This window comes from Bubalus kerabau, chromosome 11 (genome assembly GCF_029407905.1).
Source record: "Bubalus kerabau isolate K-KA32 ecotype Philippines breed swamp buffalo chromosome 11, PCC_UOA_SB_1v2, whole genome shotgun sequence".
In the NCBI taxonomy this organism is placed as follows: Eukaryota; Metazoa; Chordata; class Mammalia; order Artiodactyla; family Bovidae; genus Bubalus; species Bubalus kerabau.
The window spans coordinates 42467290-42495044 of record NC_073634.1 but is presented as its reverse complement, the minus strand read 5'-3'; the positions used below and the strand labels follow the sequence as shown (position 1 = coordinate 42495044).

Below are 27755 nucleotides of genomic sequence, written 5' to 3'. Positions count from 1 at the left end.
CTTAGTTTCATTGAGTTAGACAAGGCTGTGGTCCATGTGATCAGATTGGCCTGTTGTCTGTGATTGTTGTTTCAGTCTGTCTGCCCTCTGATGCCCTCTCTCAGTGCCTACCGTCTTACTTCGGTTTCTCTTACCTTGGACGTAGGGTATCTCTTCATGGCTGCTCCAGCAAAGCGCAGCCGCTGCTCCTTACCCTGGACGTGGGATAGATTCTCCCAGCCTCCACCCCTGACCTCAGACATGGGGTATGCTAAATGACACACCCACAGGTGCCATGGCAGTTCCCAGGCCAATCATAAAAGGCTGAAAAGTGTTCTATGGCTCAATTCCTGGGAATTCCCACACCTTCACCATAATTGTTGGAATAATTCTCTCACTCAGCCTATTAAATCACCCAACCCATAAATAACTAACCCTACATCCTGGTTGCCCTCATTTTCTGGGAAAGCCCATACTCTGTCTGTGGAATCTGTTTTCCCCAGGCTGGACCACATTCTGCCTACACAATGTGTATCTCTCTAAAAAAACATGCTTTGCTTTCGCTTTACTATGGCTCACACTTGAATTCTTTCCTATGTAAAGCCCATCTCCCCCAGATTCACCTGAGAATTGGGACCTGAGGTGGTCTTCTCCCCCTCCATCCTTTGATTATAAAAATGCAGGCCACTTAGTTCTATCAGGCCAGAGTCCCATTGCTTGTCTGCCTATATCCTTTAGAAGCATCCTATATTAGTAAATCTACTTCTTTTATATCACTTTGCTGCTTGCTGAATTCCTTATGCAACAAGCCATAACCTAAGCTTCACCAAGTCGTGAGACAAGTTGTGCAGTTTCAGTTGGAAGATTGTGGGTTCAAGTCTCTATCTGAGGTGCAGTTTCAGAAAGAGAAGAGTAAGTGAGATGTGGTCCCACAGGCACGTTTTACTTTCTTTCCTGAAAGCTGGTCATTGCAGAGAGGAGATGAAGCTGTGGGGCTAGAGAGGCGGTGCTGCCTGCAGTGCAATGGGCAGAAGTGCTGGGTCGGAGGTTTCAAACCTTTCAGATTCCAGCCTCCAGTTTGTGTGCAGGCTACTATGTCGGAGTGGGGCTGAGCGTGTGTGGACCATTCCAGGTAAGCATCTCACCATCTTTGCAGACATACTGTCTGTGTAACTCTATCTGAGCTTGACTCTGGATGTGAGGCTCACTGGTGGTGTGAGGGGTCTTCATACCTCACTGCAAACTTTTTTCTCTTTGTAACGTACAAAGAGTAAAAAGAGAAGGCAATGGTACCCCACTCCAGTACTCTTGCCTGGAAAATCCCATGGACAGAGGAGCCTGGTAGGCTGCAGTCCATGGGGTCGCGAAGAGTTGGACACGACTGAGCAACTTCACTTTAACTTTTCATTTTCATGCGTTGGAGAAGGAAATGGCAACCCACTCCAGTGTTCTTGCCTGGATAATCCCGGGGACAGGGGAGCCTGGTGGGCTGCTGTCTCTGGAGTCGCACAGAGTCAGACACAACTGAAGCGACTTAGCAGCAATGTACAAAATATGACTGAATTTTTCTAAACTGTTCTTTTCAGTTTCTTCTTTAACCTTACAGAGCACTAAGCCGAGCAGGGCCCAGTATAGGGGCTACTTTCTTTTCTACTCCCCTCCTATCAATAGATACTTCCTATGGGGAAAAATAGATGTGATTAGTTTTAATCTGTTTAATGTGCAGCAAAAGCTTAGTTATAAGGAGCTCAGTATAAAGTAGGCAATAATATTAAGAGCTCAGGCTCTGAATATAAATGCTGGGTTTTCAGTCATGGTTCTACAACTTATTACCTGTGTGACCTTAGGAAATGTTATGGACTCAGTGTTCTTGTTCCTGCAAAATTCTTATGTTAAAGATCTCTTAGTGTGGCTGTGTTTGAAGATAGGACCTGTAAGAAAGTAATTAAGTTTAATGAGGTCATAGGGTGAGGCCCGGGTCTAAAGGGGTTAGTCTGTATAAGAAGAAACCCCTGAGAATGTCCTTTCCCTCTCCACTTGGCTCTCTGCTTCCCCCTATACAGAGAAAAAAACCACATGTCCAGAAGCAAGAAGGCAGCTACCTGCATGTCAAGAAAAAAGTCTTATCTCAAATGAGACTAATACAGAGACATTATTTAATTATCTGTGCCTCCTTAGTTCCATTACTGTAAAATGAAGATAACATGTGTCCACTTCCCAGTTTTGCTTTGATGAGCTGAGTGTTAGAATCTCAACTAATGTTAATTATTCATGTTATAATTATTGAGAATGCATTTTACTATTGTCTTTTTGTATCTAGAATAGAAAGAGCTAATTATATTTGGCAAATGAGTGTTTTGGTTTTTTTTTAATGAAACTCATTAGGTATTATTAGTATTTATACTTATTTCATGTGTAGAAGAATGTAGATAAGCCTGAGACAGACTTAAAGCTTTATCAGAGAATGCTAAAAACAGAGGTATGTAGAACGTAAGAAGAGTAAATTAAAAGTTTTTTTAATTTGAAATTTGACTTTTTTTGAAGCTGTGATTCAAATGTGACCAAACAGACTTAGGTGAATATTGTTTTGAAACTGTCAAGGCTCTTAAACTGTACCCCAGATAACTAAATGCAAATTGCCAGTCTGAGAGCATTTCTCAGACAATGACAAGAAGAAAAAACAAAAGGAGTACAGAGTATGTGGTCTATTTAATTATTTTAGTTCAAATCCTCAGTGTAATTTTTGACTGGAGACAGATTCAGTCAATATAGCAAAGTAAAAGTTAAGTAATTATGTGTTATTGCAGACAAGGAAATTAAGTAATTGATTTAGAGGGCTTCCCAGGTGGCATTATTGGTAAAGAACCCTCCTGACAGTGAGGAGACTTGAGACATGGGTTCAATCCCTGCGTCAGGAAGATCACCTGAAGGAAATGGTAACCCACTCTAGGATTCTTGCCTGGAGAATCTCATGGACAGAGGAGCCTGGTGGGCTATGGTCCATAGGGTTGCAAAGAGTCAGACACAACTGAAGTGATTCAGCACAGCACCTATTTCTTTAAACTGACAATCCCTGTTGAGTTTTAGACAAAAACTCAATGAAATCAGGATTTTTCTTCCTAATAGTTAATACCTCACACATTGCACAGGTGAATTGCTTACTGGATTAGTTCTTTAATAAAGTGTTTGGGACCCAGAATTGAAAGCAGGTGTGCTTGTGTATGGGGGTGGGCAGAGTGGGAGGAGCCAACTGTCTCCAGTCATTTGACTTTGACTGACTCATCTAACAAAGTTCCTACTATTTATAAAAAAAATTCCTAGGTGACTTCTGATGCGTTTGAGGGCAGGATGCAAGTCTTGTAAAAAAAATAAGAAACCTGAGGGATAACATTGATAAAAATTTAAAGATAAGGCAAGTAAAACAAATTTCTCTGAAGAAAGATATATTTTAATCATGTCTCTCCCTCTTAATTATCAAGTCTGTTTAGTAAGAGGTAGAAAAAGAATCGGAGAAGGCAATGGCACCCTACTCCAGTACTTTTGCCTAGAAAATCCCATGGGCGGAGGAGCCTGGTAGGCTGCAGCCCATGGGGTCGCGAAGAGTCGGAGACGACTGAGCGACTTCACTTTCACTTTTCACTTTCATGCATTAGAGAAGGAAATGGCAACCCACTCCAGTGTTCTTGCCTGGAGAATCCCAGGGACGGGGGAGCCTGGTGGGTTGCCATCTCTGGGGTCGCACAGAGTCGGACAGGACCGAAGCGACTTAGCAGCAGCAGCAGCAGCAGAATGAAAAGAAAGTAGGAGAGTACCTGTGGCGGATTCATTTTGATATTTGGCAAAACTAATACAGTTATGTAAAGTTTAAAATAAAATAAAATTTAAAAAAAAAAAAAGAGAAGGTGAATACAAAATTTCATTGTCATCAGTAAATAAGTTGATGTGTTTATTTGCATGTTTTACTATAATCTTATAAAACTTAGTATCAGGAAATTCTATAACAGATCAAACATATAATTGTATTTTAATAGTATAAATTGTTTTCTCATGAAACTTGATGCTTATAATAGAATAATAAAGTCTTTTAATAAGCACTAGAAAAATCCTAAATGTAAAACCAAGTAATGAAAAACTATAGGTTTGAAATAAAACATTTTGCAATAATGTAATTTGTTTGGCATCTTAATTAAGTTATCTGAACTTAGTCTTATAAGTTCAGTTTGCAATTAGATAATCTCTCTTCCTTGGAAAAAAGATAATTCTTAAAAAGTTCTTTCTCATGTAAGTTATTATGAATAAGAAAATATTAATGTACTTTATATGCACTTTTCCAAGTAGTGCATAGGCAAGGACAGAGAGAATTAGAAAACTTTTTTTAAAAATGCATGCTAAATAGTGACACAAAAGTTGTTTTCTGTTGAATTCTTACCAAAAAACCCCTGAAAGATAATAGAAGTAACTAAGAAAGATAAAAGAACTAACTAATAGAAGTAACTATATCCAGTTTTTAAACATTGCATTAGGAATAGCTTCATTTGAAGGAAAATAGTGAAAAGAAGCAACATATTTCTTAGTAAACTGAGAGAGTATATTTGACTGCAAACTTTTAGTATTTGCAAGTGCTGCTTAAGGATGATATTATTTCTTAATGTAACCCAATCAAAGCAAGTCAATGGGAAAAATATTAAAGCTAAGAACATTTGGTAAAGTGACTATTTTCAAAATAAATATTACAAATCAATAGCTTTATCAGTAAGAAATATTAAACAGAACAAAAATTACACTGAAGTTGTAAAATATGAAATTTCTGGGAATAATCTCAAAATTTGTCATACAAGCAAATTTAAGACATATTGAAGTAAATAAAAGACTGTTTTTCTCCTCTTTTGTTATCTCTAATGCTTTGAATATTGCTAGACTTAGCCATGAGTTATTTGTTGAATAGCTAATGACTCAGCCTTGTGGAATATGTAGAAAATAGTTTGGGAAATGCTTTTGGAATGTAAAAATATTGCAATGTTGATACTCTGTATATATACATATATGATGAATATATATGTACATATGTTTGTGTAGCTGTTTTCTATTAAATGAATATTACTTTAAAATTTACATCCAGCTCTTTATATAACAAACATAATAGAGGCTTGTGATTCTAGTATTTAATCAAATAGTCAAAGTTTGCAGATTTATTCCTCTTTTTTTTTTTTTTTTTTTTAACTTGTTTTGCTCCTTATGGAGAAGGCAATAGCAACCCACTCCAGTACTTTTGTCTGGAAAATCCCATGGACGGAGGAGCCTGGTAGGCTGCAGTCCATGGGGTCGTGAAGAGTCGGACACCACTGAGCGACTTCACTTTCACTTTTCACTTTCATGCATTAGAGAAGGAAATGTCAACCTACTCCAGTATTCTTGCCTGGAGGATCCCAGGAATGGGGGAGCCTGGTGGGCTGCCATCTATGGGGTCCCACAGAGTTGGACACGACTGAAGCGACTTAGCAGCAGCAGCTCCTTAATTTTAATTCTTGGTTGTTATGTACTCTAGTTTCTGGAAATATAAAGTTAGAATTCTGAATTACAATAAAAATAATCAAATACAAGCACTTATACATACATGCATGCACACAGACATAAACATACCCCAAAATCAATCAGTCAACCAGAGAACAAAACCTAGTGTCTCAGTTCAAAGCCATATCATGTTTCACCCACCAGCTCATCCTTTGATTCATTGATCCATAAGTCCATTGATCTATCAGTCCATCTGTCCTTACATGCATACATAATATTAAATTTATTGATGTTTATAAATATAAAATGGTATTATCAATCTGTTTCAGTAAAGGAAACATATGAGGTAATCAGAGAGAGAGAGTAGAAAAAATAGAGTATTGCATTGAAAGTCTAGGAAAAGAAGAGTTTCAAGGAGCTGTGGGAGTCCATGGGAATGATACAGAGGAATTATATCTTGGTAGTATTCTTTTGGATTCGTTGTTTAGGATGGTACTAATGAATTTTCAAGATCACATCTTAGTAGGTTCATAAGTACGAGTCAAATTCAGTTAGGTTTAAGGTAAGTGAGGTGAGATGAAGTAAGGAGTCGAGGATATGCCATCCTTATCAATACCACTCTTTCAACTGGGAGAGTGGCCCCTACTCTCAGACCTGCATTATAAAAAGGACATACAGATCACAAGCACACAGGCTCACATGTTTATTAAAGAACACATAGGCAGTGAACAGGAGAGGAGTTTGCGGGGGAATGGATACATGTATATGTATGGCTGAGTCCCTTCGCTCTTCACCTGAGACTATCATAACATTGTTAATAGGCTATACCCCAATACAAAATAAAAAGTTTAAAGAAAACACACACACACACACACACACACACACACGGCAGTGCTTGTACTAGAACAGCAATCTGAGTGATCTAGAACTCAGTGCTTTTGTAAAACATGCAGTGAACCTAATTATCCTCTTCTGTGACATACCACTCAGTCTTCAGGGAAATACTTCTTTTCCCCTTATACCATGTCTTCAAAACAAAAAATGAGTGTCTGAACGGCATGAAATTTGTGTGTCAGACCAGTGTCAAAATCAGAGATGGCTATAGCTTTGAGGGGCAAGAATGATCTGGGCATCAAAATTGCTTAGGTAAAAAAGACAATATTGATCAACTTGTCAAATTCTTCCTCTAACATGGAGATTCTTTCATGACAAAGTAAGCATCCCAGCAGCTCTGAGCTTCCATTCTTTGCTCCTCTGTGTTCCAATTCCTGATTCTGGAGTCACTCAAAATGCTACAGTATTTGCAACATTTGTGTGGCAGCCGAGAATCAGTTTGTAATGTTAAACAAATCACACTATATAATGATTTTTAAATTATTTATTTTTATGTTTTTTAATGAAAATATATTCAAAGTTTGGATGATTTGAGACCAGTAACATTTTATATTTCTTAGATCATTCCAGTCAGTAGAACAAAAATACCACTATAATATTACTTATAAAAACAATTTGAGATTTTAATATAAGAAAGGCAAAAATATTTTGGAATATACTCTGTGAATTAGGTATGTGTTAAGAATCTGCCTGCAATGTAGGAGACCTGGGTTCAATACCTGGGTTGGGAAGTCCCTCTGGGGAAGGAAATGGCTACCCACTCCAGTATCCTCACCAGGAGAATTCCATGAACAGAGGAACCTGGCGGGGTATGGTCCATGGGATCACAAAGAGTCAGACATGACCAAGTGACTAATACTTGTCTATTACATGTCCGTACTTTGCAAGCTCAACAAGAGAATGCCTAACATATACAATATTTATTAAATTCAGTCATCTTTGATATTTTGATAATTTTTCACATAAAAACCATAGTTTTATAAGGAGATTTATAACAGAAGAAGAAATTATTTTTATGTCACAGTGTGTTAGCTTGTTTTATAACTTTTAAATATTGAGACATATGGTTTGTGCGCTTCATTTGTACTCTTGCTTTGGGTCTTGCAAATTTTAGGGTTGGGTCTAGCATGAAAAAAGTCTGGAATATTTGTCCACTTACACAGTTTCTTAAGATAAATTTTATGAAATAGAATGACAAAGTCAAAGAGAAAGAACTTTTTTGTGAACATTTAGATTTGTAATAATTTTGTAGCAGAAGAACCTTTAATAAGTGAAAATATTATTTATTAAGTACAGTTTACTACCCTTATATCAGAACATCCCTTATAATTTTGTTATTGAATGTGTAGGTTTTTGCAGTGTTGCAAAATTCTGCAGTGTTATTGCAGAGGTCCTGAAGAAGCAGAGAGGAAATCAGAGGAGACCTGGGGAAGTAGACAGGGCAGCTGGAGGAGGCTTTCTTAGGGCTCAGATTTTATCCATGATTTCTGTACCACAGTTTAGTTATGAACCAAGAATCACTCTTTATAATTTACTGTAATATTAAGTTTATAATTTATGTCACATTCTTAAATATCTAAGATTTTTTTTAAACTTTTTATTTTGTGTTGGTCTATAGGTGATTGTTTCAGGTGGACAGCAAAGGGACTCAACCATACATACACATGTATCCATTTTCCCCAAAACTGCCTTCCCATCCAGGCTGCCACATGACATTGAGCAGAGTTCCTATGTGTAGGATAGGACCTTGTTGCTTATCCATTTAAATACAGCAGTTTGTACATACCGATCCCAAACTCCCTAACTATCCCTTCCCCCCATCCTTCCCCTTGGCAACCATAAATTCATTCTCTAAGTCTATGAGTCTCCTTCTGTTTTGTAAGTAAATTAATGTGTATCATTTCATTTTAGATTCTCCATATAAGGGAAATTGTATAATATTTGTCTTTTGCTTTGATAAATAATCCCAGAACAAATATGTTTGTACATAAGTCTTTAGAATCTTGTCCACTTATGACTTTAAAGCATGTTCTGAAGTGGAATTACTGATTTTAAAATAAATATACATGAAAGCTTTTGATAGATACTATTAAATAACTCTCCATAAAAGGTGTATATATTTTACCCAGCAGTATATGAAAATGATTAATTCTCAACTCACTGTCTTTATTCTCTTTTTACTCTTTACCAGTCTCAATGGCAACTCAAATAATTTTTGCTTTATTGTGTATGGTTGCAAAAACTTAGATAAGCTTTCATGTATTTCTTGACAAATGCATTTATTTGTGAGTTATTTGTTCACATAATTTGAATATTATTTTTTATGTCCTTATCCAAAAAAAAAAAAAAATACTAAAACTTTGTCTCAGTTTAACAACATTTAGAAAAGTAGTTATTGACCAATACTTTGTTTAGTGGAGGGCACTAAATTGAACAAAAGCGATATGACAGCTGAGCTAAGCAATTATTTAATGATCAAGGCAAGGAAGATAAAAGAGAAGGAAAAATGGTCTTCACACCAAAAAATCTGTTTTAACCAAGACAGATATTGATTGCGTTTACATCGCCACACTATAAGAAATCTGACTTCAAAATTAATATTGCTGTATTTTCCATTTTTCCTTTATAATAATTTATTACAAGTATAAATTTAATGAGCACAGTTTAAAAATCTAGTAATATTAAGCAGCTTATAACTAAAAGAACACTGATACCCTACCCTGTCCCTCCGCATCCTCTGTACCACTGGAGAGCAGCAGCCACTTTATCATTTCAGAAGAGATATTTGCTTGTATATTTGTAAGTAATATATTTAAGCATCTATATTTTGATCTTCAAGTTTTAGATGTTGTAAATCATTATTAATTTAAGAAACATGGGCTTTAACTTTGTTACACTAACTCTCTCTATAAATACACCCCCCCAAACACCTGCATTTCTCCTATGTTTCTCAAAACTGTAATTTTTGTTGAAGTCGCTATTCTTCGTTTCTAATATATAACTGTTCCCTGAGATTTCTCACTCTCAACACTGTTGATGTTTCAGCTGGATAATCCTTATTGTGAGAGGCTGTTGTGTGCATTCTAGGCATGTTTAGCAGCATCTCTGATGTCTGTCTACTAGATGCCTGGAACGCATCCTAGTTGTGATAATCAACAATATCTCCGGGGGGGAGGAGGGGGAGCTAAGATGGCAGAGGAATAGGGCAGGGAAACCACTTTCTCCCCCACAAATTCATCAAAAGAACATTTAAACGCTGAGTAAATTCCACAAAACAACTTCTGAATACCGGCAGAGGATATCAGGCACCCAGAAAAGCACCCCATTGTCTTCGAAAGGAGATGTTTTATCAATGGTGCTGTATAGAAGGAGAAGTTTTGAGACTACTGTAAAAATGAGACCAATAACTGGAAGCAGGAGGCTTATGTCCAAACCCTGACTCCAGGGAACTCCTCACTCCAGGGAACATTAGTTGACAGGAGCTCATCAAACGCCTCCATACCTACACTGAATCCAAGCACCACACAAGGGCCAACAAGTTCCAGGGCAAGACATACCAAGCAAATTCTCCAGCAACACAGGAACACAGCCCAGAGCTCCAATATACAGGCTGCCCAAAGTTACTACAAAACCATAGACATCTCATAACTCATTACTGGACACTTCATTGCACTCCAGAGAGAAGAAATCCAGCTCCACCTACCAGAACACCGACACAAGCTTCCCCAACCAAGAAACCTTGACAAGCCACCTGTACAAACCCACACACAGAGAGGAAACGCAACAATAAAGAGAACTCCACAAACTGCCAGAATACAGAAAGGACACCCCAAACTCAGCAATATAAACAAGATGAAGAAACAGAGGAATACGCAGCAGGTAAAGGAACAGGATAAATGCCCACCAAACCAAACAAAAGAGGAAGAGATAGGGAATCTACCTGATAAAGAATTCCGAATAATGATAGTGAAATTGATCCAAAATCTTGACATAAAAATGGAATCACAGATAAATATCCTGGAGACAAGGATTGAGAAGATGAAAGAAAGGTTTAACAAGGACTTAGAAGAAATAAAAAAGGGTCAATATATAATGAATCATGCAATAAATGAGATCAAAAACACTCTGGAGGCAACAAATAGTAGAATAACAGAGGCAGAAGATAGGATTAGTGAATTAGAAGATAGAATGGTAGAAAAAATGAATCAGAGAGGAAAAAAAGAAAAACAAATTAAAAGAAATGAGGACAATCTCAGAGACCTCCAGGACAATATTAAACGCTACAACATTCGAATCATAGGGGTCCCAGAAGAAGAAGACAAAAAGAAAGACCATGAGAAAATACTTGAGGAGATAATAGTTGAAAACTTCCCTAAAATGGGGAAGGAAATAATCACTCAAGTCCAAGAAACCCAGAGAGTCCCAAACATGATAAACCCAAGGTGAAACACCCCCAAGACATGTATTAATCAAATTAATAAAGATCAAACACAAAGAACAAATATTAAAAGCAGCAAGGGAAAAACAACAAATAACACACAAGGGAATTCCCATAAGGATAACAGCTGATCTTTCAATAGAAACTCTTCAAGCCAGGAGGGAATGGCAAGACATACTTAAAGTGATGAAAGAAAATAACCTACAGCCCAGATTATTGTATCCAGCAAGGATCTCATTCAAATATGAAGGAGAAATCAAAAGCTTTACAGACAAGCAAAAGCTGAGAGAATTCAGTACCACCAAACCAGCTCTCCAACAAATACTAAAGGATATTCTCTAGACAGGAAACACAAAAAGGGTGTATAAATTTGAACCCAAAACAATAAAGTAAATGGCAACAGGATCATACCTATCAATAATTACCTTAAATGTAAATGGGTTGAATGCCCCAACCAAAAGACAAAGACTGGCTGAATGGATAAAAAAACAAGACCCCTACATATGTTGTCTACAAGAGACCCACCTCAAAACAGGGGACACGTACAGACTGAAAGTGAAGGGCTGGAAAAAGATTTTTCATGTAAATAGAGACCAAAAGAAAGCAGGAGTAGCAATACTCATATCAGATAAAATAGACTTTAAAATGAAGGCTGTGAAAAGAGACAAAGAAGGTCACTACATAATGATCAAAGGATCAATCCAAGAAGAAGATATAACAATTATAAATATATATGCACCCAACATAGGAGCACCACAATATGTAAGACAAATGCTAACAAGTATGAAAGGAGAAATTAACAATAACACAATAATAGTGGGAGACTTTAATACCCCACACACACCTATGGATAGATCAACTAAACAGAAATTTAACAAGGAAACACAAACTTTAAATGATACAATAGACCAGTTAGACCTAATTGATATCTATAGAACATTTCATCCCCAAACAATGAATATCACCTTTATCTCAAGCGCACACAGAACCTTCTCCAGGATAGATCACATCCTGGGCCGTAAATCTAGCCTTGGTAAATTCAAAAACATTGAAATCATTCCAAGCATCTTTTCTGACCACAATGCAGTAAGATTAGATCTCAATTACAGGAGAAAAACTATTAAAAATTCCAACATATGGAGGCTGAACAACACGCTGCTGAATAACCAATAAATCACAGAAGAAATCAAAAAAGAAATCAAAATTTGCATAGAAATGAATGAAAATGAAAACACAACAACCCAAAACCTGTGGGACATGGTAAAAGCAGTCCTAAGGGGAAAGTTCATAGCAATACAGGCGTACCTCAAGAAACAAAAAAAAGTCAAATAACCTAACTCTACACCTAAAGCAACTAGAAAAGGAAGAAATGAAGAACCCCAGGCTTAGTAGAAGGAAAGAAATCTTAAAAATTAGGGCAGAAATAAATGCAAAAGAAACAAAAGAGACCATAGCATAAATCAACAAAGCCAAAAGCTGGTTCTTTGAAAGGATAAATAAAATTGACAAACCATTAGCCAGACTCATCAAGAAACAAAGGGAGAAAAATCAAATCAATAAAATTAGAAATGAAAATGGAAAGATCAAAACAGACAACACAGAAATACAAGGGATCATAAGAGACTACTATCAGCAATTATATGCCAATATAATGAACAACGTGGAAGAAATGGACAAATTCTTAGAAAAGTACAACTTTCCAAAACTGAACCAGGAAGAAATAGAAAATCTTAACAGACCCATCACAAGCACGGAAATTGAATCTGTAATCAGAAATCTTCCAGCAAACAAAAGCCCAGGTCCAGATGGATTCACAGCTGAATTCTACCAAAAATTTAGAGAAGAGCTAACACCTATCCTACTCAAACTCTTCCAGAAAATTGCAGAGGAAGATAAACTTCCAAACTCATTCTATGAGGCCACTATCACCCTAATACCAAAACCTGACAAAGATTCCACAAAAAAAGAAAACTACAGGCCAAGATCACTGATGAACATAGATGCAAAAATCCTTAACAAAATTCTAGCAATCAGAATCCAACAACACATTAAAAAGATCATACACCATGACCGAGTGGGTTTTATCCCAGGGATGCAAGGATTCTTCAATATCCACAAATCAATCAATGTAATACACCACATTAACAAATGGAAAAATAAAAGCCATATGATTATCTCAATAGATGCAGAGAAAGCCTTTGACAAAATTCAACATCCATTTATGATAAAAATTCTCCATAAAGCAGGAATAGAAGGAACATACCTCAACATAATAAAAGCTATATATGACAAACCCACAGCAAATATTATCCTCAATGGTGAAAAATTGAAAGCATTTCCTCTAAAGTCAGGAACAAGACGAGGGTGCCCACTTTCACCATTACTATTCAACATAGGTTTGGAAGTTTTGGCCACAGCAGTCAGAGCAGAAAAAGAAATAAAAGGAATCCAAATTGGAAAAGAAGAAGTAAACTCTCACTGTTTGCAGATGACATGATCCTCTACATAGAAAACCCTAAAGACTCCATCAGAAAATTACTAGAACTAATCAATGATTATAGTAAAGTTGCAGGATATAAAATCAACACCCAGAAATCCCTTGCATTCCTATACACTAATAATGAGAAAATAGAGAAATTAAGGAAACAATTCTATTCACCATTGCAATGAAAAGAATAAAATACTTAAGAATATATCTACCTAAAGAAACTCAAGACCTATATATAGAAAACTATAAAACACTGGTGAAAGAAATCAAAGAGACACTAATAGATGGAGAAATATACCATGTTCATGGATTGGAAGAATCAATATAGTGAAAATGAGTATACTACCCAAAGCAATTTATAGATTCAATGCAATCCCTATCAAGCTACCAACGGTATTCTTCACAGAGCTAGAACAAATAATTTCATAATTTGTATGGAAGTCCAAAAAACCTCGAATAGCCAAAGCAATCTTGAGAAAGAAAAATGGAACTGGAGGAATCAACCTGCCTGACTTCAGGCTGTACTACAAAGCCACAGTCATCAAGACAGTATGGTACTAGCACAAAGACAGAAATATAGATCAATGGTACAAAATAGAAAGCCTAGAGATAAAGCCACACACATATGGCCACCTTATCTTTGACAAAGGAGGCAAGAATTTACAATGGATTAAAGACAATCTCTTTAACAAGTGGTGCTGGGAAATCTGGTCAACCACTTGTAAAAGAATGAAACTAGAACACTTTCTAACACCATACACAAAAATAAATTCAAAATGGATTAAAGATCTAAACATTAGGCCAGAAACTATAAAACTCCTAGAGGAGAACATAGGCAAAACACTCTCCGACATACATCACAGCAGGATCCTCTATGACCCACCTCCCAGAATATTGGAAATAAAAGCAAAAATAAACAAATAGGACCTAATTAAACTTAAAAGCTTCTGCACAACAAAGGAAACTATAAGCAAGGTGAAAAGACAGCCTTCAGAATGGGAGAAGATAATAGCAAATGAAGCAACTGACAAACAACTAATCTCGAGAATATACAAGCAACTCCTACAGCTCAACTCCAGAAAAATAAATGACCCAATCAAAAAATGGGCCAAAGAACTAAATAGACATTTCTCCAAAGAAGACATACAGATGGCTAACAAACACATGAAAAGATGCTCAACATCACTCATTATCAGAGAAATGCAAATCAAAACCACTATGAGGTACCATTTCACGCCAGTCAGAATGGCTGCGATCCAAAAGTCTACAAGCAATAAATGCTGGAGAGGGTGTGGAGAAAAGGGAACCCTCTTACACTGTTGGTGGGAATGCAAACTAGTACAGCCACTATGGAGAACAGTGTGGAGATTCCTTAAAAAACTGGAAATAGAACTGCCTTATGACCCAGCAATCCCACTGCTGGGCATACACACTGAGGAAACCAGAAGGGAAAGAGACACGTGTACCCCAATGTTCATCACAGCACTGTTTATAATAGCCAGGACATGGAAGCAACCTAGATATCCATCAGCAGATGAATGGATAAGAAAGCGGTGGTACATATACACAATGGAGTATTACTCAGCCATTAAAAAGAACACATTTGAATCAATTCTAATGAGGTGGATGAAACTGGAGCCTATTATACAGAGTGAAGTAAGCCAGAAAGAAAAACACCAATACAGAATACTAATGCATATATATGGAATTTAGAAAGATGGTAACCATAACCCTGTGTACGAGACAGCAAAAGAGACACTGATGTGTAGAACAGTCTTTTGGACTCTGAGGGAGAGGGAGAGGGTGGGATGATTTGGGAGAATGGCATTGAAACATGTATAATATCATATATGAAACGAGTCACCAGTCCAGGTTCAATGCGCGATACTGGATGCTTTGGGCTGGTGCACTGGGATGACCCAAAGGGATGGTATGGGGAGGGAGGAGGGTTCAGCATGGGGAACACATGCATACCTGTGGTGGATTCATTTTGGTATATGGAAAAAACAATACAATATTGTAAAGTTAAAAAATAATATAAAAAAAAATATATCTCCAGACCTTGCCAAATATCTCTTGAAGGACAGAATTGCCTCTGTTTGAAAACCACTAATTTCATCTTCTAAAAAATGACCATGTTATTAATTGTTGTTCACCACTGAAATTACATGTCAACAATTATTTTACTGTCTTTCATATATATTTTGTTTTTATTGGAGTTAATAACTGCATTATTTGTGTGTCTTGCTTCATTATATATGTAAATTCACTAGCAGACATATAAGACATTGTCAAAGACATCCATTAACCTGTCATTTCCGTTTTCTCTGGGAGATAGCTATATCCTCCAGTTACCATATGGACTAGTTGCTCTCAGATATATTAGTATCATCTTGCAGTTTCTCCTTGTCATACTAAAAATTTCCTTTGCCTTACTAATCTGATTAAGCCCATTTCTGGGATTCATGTGTATTGGTTATAAATTGTACTTGGCTTCTCATAAAAGACAGGCTTCCCTGGTGGCTCAGAGGTAAAGAATCTGAGTTCCAGTGTAGGAGACATGGTTTGATTCCTGGTCCAGGAAGGTCCCCTGAGAAGGAAATGACAGCCCACTCCAGTATTCTTGCCTGGAAAATGCCATGGACAGAAGAGCCTGGCCGGCTATATACAGTCCATGGGGCCGCAAAAGATTCGGACACAACTTAGTGACTGAACAACAGCAACAAACTCATAAAAGACACTAAAACAACAGTGACTTTCACAGCAATAAATTGACTTTTTGCTAATATAAAAGTAGTAGAGAGCCAGTTCAGTTATGGTAGTTCTGAAATTCATGAGGGATCCTGGCTGCTTCTCTCCTTCTGTTAAACCATGCTTATGCAGGGTTGAATGGCTGGCATCGCGTCTGCTCTAGGAGCAGCAAACAGGAGGAAGAAGTGGGGAAAAGAGACAAGGATTCGTATGTAAAATTTGTTTTGAATTTATTTAAAGGTATATGTTGGAAATAATTTTCCCTTAGATTAAAATGTTGAAACCATTCCCTGAGTGTCTTCTGGCTTTCAGTGTTGGTACTGAGAAGTCATGTTATTCTGATTTCTGATTCTTTTGGTCATTTTCCCCCCTCTAGTTGCCCTTAACATCTTTCTTTTATATTGTTTTTTAAACTTCATGATAGTCATCTTGTTTTGGATCTTTTTCCTTCACGTGACAGACACTTGGAGATTTTCAGTCTGGAAACTCAATTTCTTTCAAACCATTTTCTTATACTATTTCATTTAAACCTTCTTTTCTCATTTAAAATATTAGACAATGTTTATTGAAGTATAGTTGATTTACAATATATTTCTTTGATAATTTACCCCCATCTACTTTTTCTATGTTTTGATTCTGGATTTAAGTGCTCTAATTTGTTGAATGTTGGAATTCCCGGACTGATCCTATAATTATTTTTCTCTTTTATTTTTTAGTTTCTTTTTGGTTCTGTGTTTTTATTTTATTTTTTCCAATTTTATCTTCAAATTCTTCCCTTGAATTTCATATTTCTGCTGTCCAATGATATTATCTTTCTGTTTTCTATTTCATAGCAATCTGTTTTTACATCCTGGTTTCAATAACTTCTCTCTTTGAGCCATAATGATAAAGTTGTAGTATTTTCTTCTGATTCTCCAAGGTTCTTTTTTCCTGTTTCCTTATTTTCTTTTTTCTTTTCACTAATTAAGTATCTTGTAATATGTTGATAATATATTTCACTTTAATTGTGGGGTGCCTAACATTTAATTGGAAACTGCACAGAGCTTATCATTTTCCTGTAACACTGAGTTGTAGGGTCTTGATCATTTCATAGGGAGAATTCCAAAGAATTCAATATCTGTAGATAGAATTGTTTCCAATTTTATTGAGATACAATTGATATATAACACTGTATGAGTTTAATGTATATGACATAATGATTTAATATATGTATATTGTGTTTTCTTGTTCTGATCAGACTCTCTGTGGAAGACTGTTCTAACCCACTGCCCAGGGCAGGGCTTTAAACTTGTCTATTAGCTTTCTGGGAGTGGAGCATAAGAACTAGAGTGCAAACGTTTAAGGATGTGGAATTGAATTGATTTTTCTGTTTTCAAAATGGTACACTATCTCTGCCCTCATTTGTACAGCTTCAAATCCACTTATTCTTAAGTTCAAATTTTCCAGAAACTTTACTCCAGATGGTATGATAGAGGAGCAGATCTGAGGGCCTAAGTTATCAGCATAAAGATTCTGGCAAATCCTCCCTTTTTCAGACTCATCTCCTACTTCTGTGTACACACCTGCTTACTTCAGTTAGTGAGCCTGGTGGGCTGCTGTCTATGGGGTCACACAGAGTCGGACATGACTGAAGCAACTTAGCAGCAGCAGCAGCAGAGGCTGTCTGGCTGGAATTGGTTTCAGGTGTCTCCCCTAAGACAGTAACCACTCGCGAAACTTATTTTCATTATTGATATATTTCGTGTGCTCTGATCAACTATTATATTTGCTTTGCTCTTGTCGTTTATCTATTTTATTGCTTTATTTTCATTTTGGTGGTATTATTGTTTAAGTTTGTTCTCCCTGCCATGTTTATATGTTTGCATTAATTTATTGGCAGGGAAAACAAACTTAAACAATAATACCACCAAAATGAAAATAAAGCAATAAAATAGATAAACGACAAGAGCAAAGCAAATATAATAGTTGATCAGAGCACACAAAATATATCAATAATGAAAATAAGATTGGCGAGTGGTTACTGTCTTAGGGGAGACACCTGAAACCAATTCCAGCCAGACAGCCTCTGCTGCTGCTGCTGCTAAGTCGCTAAGAAAGCCTTCAGCGATCAATGCAAAGAAATAGAGGAAAACAACAGAATGGGAAAGACTAGGGATCTCTTCAAGAAAATCAGAGATACCAAAGGAACATTTCATGCAAAGATGAGCTCCATAAAAGACAGAAATGGTATGGACCTAACAGAAGCAGAAGATATTAAGAAGAGATGGCAAGAATACACAGAAGAACTGTACAAAAAAGATCTTCATGACCCAGATAATCACAATGGTGTGATCACTGACCTAGAGCCAGACATCCTGGAATGTGAAGTCAAGTGGGCCTTAGAAAGCATGACTACGAACAAAGCTAGTGGAGGTGATGGAATTCCAGTTGAAGTATTCCAAATCCTGAAAGATGATGCTGTGAAAGTGCTGCATTCAATATGCCAGCAAATTTGGAAAACTCAGCAGTGGCCACAGGCCTGGAAAAGGTCAGTTTTCATTCCAATCCCAAAGAAAGGCAATGCCAAAGAATGCTCAAACTATCGCACAATTGCACTCATCTCACACGCTAGTAAAGTAATGCTCAAAATTCTCCAAGCCAGGCTTCAGCAATATGTGAACTGTGAACTTCCTGATGTTCAAGCTGGTTTTAGAAAAGGCAGAGGAACCAGAGATCAAATTGCCAACATCTGCTGGATCATCGAAAAAGCAAGAGAGTTCCAGAAAAACATCTATTTCTTCTTTGTTGACTATGCCAAAGCCTTTGACTGTGTGGATCACAATCAACTGTGGAAAATTCTGAAAGAGATGGGAATACCAGACCACCTGATCTGCCTCTTGAGAAATTTGTATGCAGGTCAGGAAGTAACAGTTAGAACTGGACATGGAAGAACAGACTGGTTCCAAATAGGAAAAGGAGTTCATCAAGGCTGTATATTGTCACCCTGTTTATTTAACTTATATGCAGCGTACATCATGAGAAACGCTGGACTGGAAGAATCACAAACTGGAATCAAGATTGCCAGGAGAAATATCAATAACCTCAGATATGCAGATGACACCACCCTTATGGCAGAAAGTGAAGAGGAACTCAAAAGCCTCTTGATGAAGGTGAAAGTGGAGAGTGAAAAAGTTGGCTTAAAGCTCAACATTCAGAAAATGAAGATCATGGCATCCGGTCCCACCACTTCATGGGAAATAAATGGGGAAACAGTGGAAACAGTGTCAGACTTTATTTTTCTGGGCTCCAAAATCACTACAGATGGTGACTGCAGCCATGAAATTAAAAGACGCTTACTCCTTGGAAGGAAAGTTATAACCAACCTAGATAGCATATTCAAAAGCAGAGACATTACTTTGCCAACAAAGTTTCGTCTAGTCAAGGCTATGGTTTTTCTTGTGGTCATGTATGGATGTGAGAGTTGGACTGTGAAGAAAGCTGAGCGCCGAAGAATTGATGCTTTTGAACTGTGGTGTTGGAGAAGACTCTTGAGAGTCCCTTGGACTGAAAGGAGATCCAACCAGTCCATTCTAAAGGAGATCAGCCCTGGGATTTCTTTGGAAGGAATGATGCTAAAGCTGAAACTCCAGTACTTTGGCCACCTCATGCGAAGAGTTGACTCATTGGAAAAGACTCTGATGCTGGGAGGGATTGGGGAAAGGAGGAGAAGGGGATGACAGAGGATGAGATGGCTGGATGGCATCACCAACTCGATGGACGTGAGTTTGAGTAAACTCCGGGAGTTGGTGATGGACAGGGAGGCCTGGCGTGCTTCTATTCATGGGGTCGCATAGAGTCGGACACGACTGAGCAACTGATCTGATCTGATCTGATTAATTTATTATAACTGCACTGGGTAATATTTAAATGGTCCCAAATGTATAAATAAAAGAACACTTTAATGTAGTGAGGTTAAGACAACAGAAAGATCTAGTTACCCTGAGTTGACTTTACGGGTTGGTCTACCTATTGGGGTTTTGACATTTGGTGCCATGAATTGTTTGGCCAACAGAACATAACGAGATTATATGTTTTAATGTCCACTTTATGTGTTCCTTATCAAGGTTGCTCATACAACTGCTGCTTCTATCAGGGTAAATAAATCAAATATGCCAAGATTTGAAAGATGCTGTGTGGTTATCTGATAAAAAAGAATTTTTTAGCTAATGTGTCAATATTTTGTACCATTTTTACCCTTCACTTCCAGACCAACGTTCCCATTAGTTATCATGAATAAAGAATATTTGAATTGTCTTTTCCCATTCTTAATATTGAGTTTAAATTCAATGAGAACAATTAGGGATCTTCCAAATAGTTCCTTTTAGTGAAGGAGTTCCAAATGAACAGGTTACACCTCACCAGCACAGCATAGCACTGCTAGGAAAAGATGTAGCAGGAGTAGAGAGGAATAGGTCTGCAGTGGTAGATTGGTTTTCTAAAGTATTTTTCTAATTTTCTAGTATATGATTAATGTGGAGGATTTTTTAATTAAAATCATTGTTTAAGAATTACATTACCTGACTTGTGAGGTACTATACATACCTTCCATCATAAATTTGGTGACATGGCTTTATTATTTAGATTCTACTGAATCTGTAGTGGATTTTGCACTTTTCCTCAACTTAACTCAATATCTGCCCATTAAGTGCAAGTCACTTCTCAAATGACACAGCCTTTGAAATATTATTTGGGATTAAATGGTTTCGTTTTATTTTTTATTATTTCCAAATGGCATCAGTGAAAAGCTGAAAGATTGAATCCCTGGGTAAAGCAAATTACTCTCTTTCAGTTACTGTACCATGTGTCTTAAAGAAATGCTTGCTCATACCATTAAGAGGTATGTTGACTTATGTATATTAAGAGTAGACTTTTTTTTTTTTTGCAGTCTAATTAAGTAGATTACACATCCTGAGCACAAATGAGGTTTGGTTTTAAATTTTCAGATGTTAAGGAAAATAAAATAGAAATGTAGAGAGTTTAACAACTTATTTTTTTGACAAAAAGAAGATTGAGGACAATTTTTTTTTCCTGACAAAAAGTGGAAATTTTCTCCTCGTGTCCTTATGCAGAGAATGTCTAGAAATAAAATCTTCAAACCTAAAAGTGGCTCAATGGTAAAAAAAAAAAAAAAAAAAAATTTAACCTGCCAAGCAGAAGGGGCAGTTTCAATCCCTGGGTCAGGAAGATCCCCTGGAGAAGGGAATGGCAACCCACTCCAGTATTCTTGCTGGGAGAATTCATGGACAGAGGAGCCTGGTGGGCTACAGTCCATGGGGTTGCAAAGAGTTGGACATGACTTAGCGACTAAACAGCAGCAGCAGCAAAGAAACATTGCCTAAACTAATGGTCCCCATATCAACCTTCAATAGAGGCAAAGACCATTACATTAAGCTGGGTCTTAGTAAAAGCCCTTCTTTGAAAGGCTGTGATAATGTGGTAAATGTGCTTTACTGTCTGTTGGTTTAATCTCAGAATGGTCTTAGGGAATTAGACAAATGGATGTCAGCACATCCATTGGATACTTTCCAGTATCATCGGTAGAAGGAAGTGTAAGATTCTGTAGGATTTTTATAGGAAATTTAGTTCCTCTGTAGATATTCAGGAGTATGGGAAAATTATTTTCCCAGAAGTAATCATAATTACATCCCTGTAACTGAAATTCTCTATAATATTTATAAGTTGTGATATAGTCTCAGATTCACTTCTCTATTTTCCTTGGTGTGGGTAAAGATATGTCCATTTTTTTATTACACATATAGAAAATATTATTCTTGATGATATTAGGAAGCTGAATATTCAGAAAGTACCTGAATATTCAGAAAGTACCTGAATGGGTTGGATACATACCTATATTCTTTTCAAATAATTTCCCAATTCAGAAATATAAGCTTAAAGATTGATGGCCAGCAGTTTATAGCATAATTATTATTTCCTTCCAAATTCGGTGCTAAAAATTTTAGATAATTGTCTTCATCTACTTGGGCTACCATAATAAAATGCTATAGACTGAGTGGCTTAAGCAAAATAACGTTATTTTCTCACAGTTTTGAAGTCTAGGTCAGGCTGTAATATGGTCAGATTCTGGTAAGGACTCTTGTCCTGACTTGCATAAGCCTCCTTTTCTCCATATCCTCACAGAGAAGAGAGAGCAAGCTCTCCGGTGTCTCTTGTTATAAGAGCACTAATTCCATAGCAAAGTCCCCAATCTCATAACCTCACTTATATTTGATACCCCCCCAGAGAACCCACCTTCAGATGCTTAACTTTGTGAATTTGGGGGGATACAGTTCAGTTCATAATAACAATATTACCTGGGTTTTCACTTTGATTATTGTAGTTGATTTCTCCAGATTTCCCAGAAACCAGTGTTTGCAAATCATGATGTGTTGCCATCTGTCTGACTAAAAGTACACTGACTCAACCTGTCTCCTATTTCGTCTGCCCCTCTCCTTATTTTTTTCAGAAAGAACATGGTTACCGAAGACACATTTTAAATTAATCCAGAAAGTCGTGGTTAGATGACTGGTAGATCTGTTGGAAAAGTAAGAAAAAGAGAAAGTTCAGATACAATGCAGAATTTTTAAATAGACCAAATATCAAACATTTTTACTTACCCACTTTCCATTAAACATAAAAAAATACATAAACTCATAATTCTAATTGCTCAGTATGGCTTACTCCTTTCTCTTTCTGCCTAAATATAGCCATACATAAAGTGCAATATATAGTCCCTGATCCTTTCATTTTGCAGATTTCTTGTAAATCCATACATATGATGGTATAAAACATATCATGTGTGTTTAAAAAGAATCTCGATATGTTTTATTTCTTTGCTGCTCACTACAGCTGGAAGCTAGAACTAAATATGGTAGACGTAGGTTGTCTCAATTTGTGAATGGCCTTTTGTCCCTAGGAAAGGGACTTAAACCATGTCAACAGGATTGTGTATGTTAGTCACTCAGTCATATCCGACTCTGAGACCACATGTGTAGCCTGCCAGGCTCCTCTGTCAGTGGGATCCTCCGGGCAAGAATACTGGAGTGGGTAGCCATTTTCTCCTCCAAGGGATCTTCCCAATCCAGGGATGGAACCTAGGTTTCCTGCATTGCAGGCAAATTCTTTACTGTCTGAGCCACCAGGATTGACCACATGTAACTTCATGGGAAGTAGATAGGGAAACAGTATAAACAGTGGCTGTCTTTATTTTTGGGGGCTCCAAAATCACTGCAGATGGTGATTGCAGCCATGAAATTAAAAGATGCTTACTCCTTGGAAAGAAATTATGACCAACTTAGATAACATATTAAAAAGCAGAGACATTACTTTGCCAACAAAGGTCCATGTAGTCATGGCTATGGGTTTTCCAGTGGTCATGTGTGGATGTGAGAGTTGGACTGTAAGAAAGCTGAATGCTGAAGAATTGATGCTTTTGAACTGTGGTGTTGGAGAAGACTCTTGAGAGTCCCTTGGACTGAAAGGAGATCCAACCAGTCCATTCTAAAGGAGATCAGTCTTGGGTATTCATTGGAAAGACTGATGCTGAAGCTGAAACTCCAGTATTTTGGCCACCTCATGTGAAGAGTTGACTCACTGGAGAAGACTCTGATGCTGGGAGGTATTGGAGGCAGGAGGAGAAGGGGACAACAGAGGATGAGATGGCTGGATGGCACCACTGACTTGATGGACGTGCGTTTGAGTGAACTCCGGGAGTTGATGGACAGGGAGGCCTGGCGTGCTGCTATTCATGGGGTCACAAAGAGTCAGACATGACTGAGTGACTGAACTGAAATGCTTGGTTATTGACATAGAAAGGAGAGTATTAGCTATAAAATAGCTTTGGTCAATTTACAGTCAAAATACATTGTTTAAGTTCTTGAGATCAAAGCAATGAAAGAAGGTAAGTGGTTTCATTTCTAAGTGTGCTATCTGCAGATGAAAGGAACATTGTTTTGTGGGTGGTAATAAATGTCTTAGAATACATGTACTTTATTATTTTTATTTGTAAGATACAGCTGGTTGGGTTAGAATAGTGAAGACTGAGCTATGTTCATATGTATGTGTCTCCTTGGACTATGAGTTCTTTGAGAGTAAGCTCTATAGCATATTTGACTCTGTGTCCTCAGAATGGTATTTGCATAAAGTAGGGGTTCTGTAAATGCTTACTGACTGAATAATATATCTAAAATATCTGGACTAGAACACAGTTAAGTCAATGTTTCAGTTTGATTTAATGACCAATAGGGATGGCTCATGTTCAAAGAAATAGATATGCATCAAATTTATAAGAAAAATGGTGAAGCAACTCATTTTGTCTTAGTAACAATTATTTTTAAGACATTCTACTCATCTAACTTAAAGATTAAGCCCATATTTCAATCAAAATAATAGAGAACTTTACTTTCCTGTTGCTAGGCGTGAAACACCCTGTTCCAACAACACAAGAGAAGACTATACACATGGACCTTACCCGATGGTCAACACCAAAATCAAATTGATTATATTCTTTGCAGCCAAAGATGGAGAAGCTCTAGACAGTCAGCAAAAACAAGACTTGGAGCTGACTGTGGCTCAGATAATGAAATCCTTATTGCCAAATTCAGACTTAAATTGAAGAAAGTGGGGAAAAACACTAGACCATTCAGGTATGACCTAAATCAAATCCGTTATGACTATACAGTGGAAGTGAGAAATAGATTCAAGGGACTAGATCTGATAGACAGAGTGCCTGATGAACTATGGACAGAGGTTCATGACATTGTACAGGAGACAAGAATCAAGACCATCCCCAAGAAAAAGGAATGCAAAAAAGCAAAATGGCTGTCTGGGGAGGCCTTACGAATAGCTGTGAAAAGAAGAGAAGTGAAAAGCAAAGGAGAAAAGGAAAGATATACCCATTTGAATGCAGAGTTCCAAAGAATAGCAAGGAGAGATCAGAAAGCCTTCATCAGCAATCAATGCAAGGAAATAGAGGGAAAAAATAGAATGGGAAAGACTATAGATCTCGTCAAGAAAATTAGAGATACCAAGGGAACATTTCATGCAAAGATGGGCTCAATAAAGGACAGAAATGGTATGGACTTAACAGAAGCAGAAGATATTAAGAAGAGGTGGCAAAAATGCACAGGAGAACTGTACAAAAAAGACCTTCATGACCCAGATAATCACAATGGTGGGTGTCATCACTCACCTAGAGCCAGACATCCTAGAATGTGAAGTTAAATGGGCCTTAGGAAGCATCACTACGAACAAAGCTAGTGGAGATGATGGAATTCCACTTAAGCTATTTCAGATCCTAAAAGATGATTCTGTGAGAGTGCTGCACTCAATATGCCAGAGAATTTGGAAAACTCAGCAGTGGCCACAGGACTGGAAAAGGTCAGTTTTCATTCCAATCCCAAAGAAAGGCAATGCCAAAGAATGCTCAAACTACCACACAATTGCACTCATCTCACACGCTAATGAAGTAATGCTCAAAATTTTCCAAGACAGGCTTCAGCAATACGTAAACTGTGAACTTCCAGACATTCAAGCTGATTTTAGAAAAGGCAGAGGAACCAGAGATCAAATTGCCAACATCTGCTGGATCATGCAAAAAGCAAGAGAGTTCCAGAAAAACATCTACTTCTGCTTTATTGACTGTGCCAAAGCCTTTGACTGTGTGAACCATGATAAACTGTGGAAAATTCTGAGAGATGGGAGTACCAGACCACCTAACCTGCCTCTTGAGAAACCTGTATGCAGGTCAGGAAGCAACAGTTAGAACTGGCCGTTAAACAACAGACTGGTTTCAAATAGGAAAAGGAGTACGTCAGACTGTATGTTGTCACCCTGCTTATTTAACTTATATGCAGAGTATATCATGAGAAACGCTGGGCTGGAAGAAGCACAAGCTGGAATCAAGATTGCTGGGAGAAATATCAATAACCTCAGATACGCAGATGACACCACACTTATGGCAGATAGCGAAGAAGAACTAAAGAGCCTCTTGATGAAAGTGAGAGAGAAGAGTGAAAAAGTTGGCTTAAAACTCAACATTCAGAAAACAAAGATCATGGCATCTGGTCCCATCACTTCATGGCAAATAGATTGGGAAACAGTAGAAACAGTGAGAGACTTTATTTTTTTGGGCTCCATAATCATTGCAGGTGGTGATTACAGTCATGAAATTAAAAGATGCTTACTCCTTGGAAGGAAAGTTATGACCAACCTAGATAACATATTAAAAAGCAGAGACATTACTTTCTCAACAAAGGTCCATCTAGTCAAGGTATCATTTTTCAAGTAGTCGTGCATGGATGTGAGAGTTGGACTATAAAGAAAGCCAGTGCTGAAGAATGATGCTTTTGAACTTGAGAAGACATGTGAATGTCCCTGCAAGGAGATCCAACCAGTTCATCCTAATGGAGATCAGTCCTGAGTAGTCATTAGAAGTACTGATGTTGAAGCTGAAACTCCAATACTTTGGCCACCTGATGTGAAGAACTAACTCATTTGAAAAGACCCTGATGCTGGGAAAGATTGAGGGCAGGAGGAGAAGGGGACGACAGAGGATGAGATGGTTGGATGGCATCACCGACTTAATGGACATGAGTTTGGGTAAACTCCAGGAGTTGGTGATGGACAGGGAGGCCTGGCACGCTGCAGTTCATGAGATCACAAAGAGTCGGACACAAATGAGTACAGAACTGAACTGAACTGAGGTTATTTTTCTGTCTTTTATATATTACTTCATTTTCTACCTACTTCAAGACTACCCTGAACTAAAAAACATTTCCAAACTCATTGAAAATTCTAGATGACAAGCCCTTGATTGAAAAATGCCAATGGCGGTTAGTTTTTGTTATTTTTTTAATGCACTTGCAGAACCTAGAAACTTTGGGTCTCATTTAAAAATGTCAATTGCATTTCCACAGAAACTCCTAAAGATAGACCAAGATGATTTTGAAGTCAAGGTTATTTTGCAAGGATAAAATTCCTTATTGAATTCTAGTTAACCTGAAGACTCTGGTCAAATGCCAAGTTCGATAATTGCTGTATGCTCTGGGAAATCTCCTTCCTGGGTTATAATCCTTTTACCTAATTTTATAGTTTCTTCTAGGGACACAGGAGTCGGACATGACTGAAGCGACGCAGCACAGCAGCAGCTGGGATGAATAACTGGTGAACATTGGTGAATTTTCATCATAGACATAGCTGTGATTTGGTTATGTGGGAAATGATATGTGTACATAAGTTACAGGATCTTGTGTCTTTTTATATATAGGTGTTATTTTTTATTTTATTTTCTTTTTTATTTTTATTTTATTTTCTTTTATTTTATTTAAATAAAATAATATATTTTATTTCTAGGTGTTAATTTATGGTTCTGTGTTTTCAATTTGGTGGAGGAGGAGGATACAGAAAGAAATGCTTTATTGCTTTATCCTAAAATGAAGAAGTGAGGCACATTCAGATGAAAGGAGCAATATCATTACAGCAGTTATTTATAAACAGATCAACTGGCTATGCAGATGTAAGTTGTGGCGATGTTGGGAGTGGGTGAGAGGAGTTTATAGATGTCTAAGTAATGTTAGGTCTAATTATGGATATAACAGAAGCAGAAGATATTAAGAAGAGGTGGCAAGAATACACAGAAGAACTGTACAAAAAAGATCT

General features: G+C 37.3%; 1 long non-coding RNA gene across 1 annotated transcript; it reads left to right on the top strand.

The window, feature by feature from the left end:
• Nucleotides 1–948: 948 nt before the first annotated feature.
• LOC129622408 (uncharacterized) lies at nucleotides 949–27429 on the top strand. The gene is made up of 3 exons (XR_008699967.1): nucleotides 949–1111; nucleotides 24513–24742; nucleotides 27189–27429. It is a non-coding gene; the product is annotated as an uncharacterized LOC129622408 (long non-coding RNA).
• The last annotated feature ends 326 nt before the right edge of the window (nucleotides 27430–27755 follow it).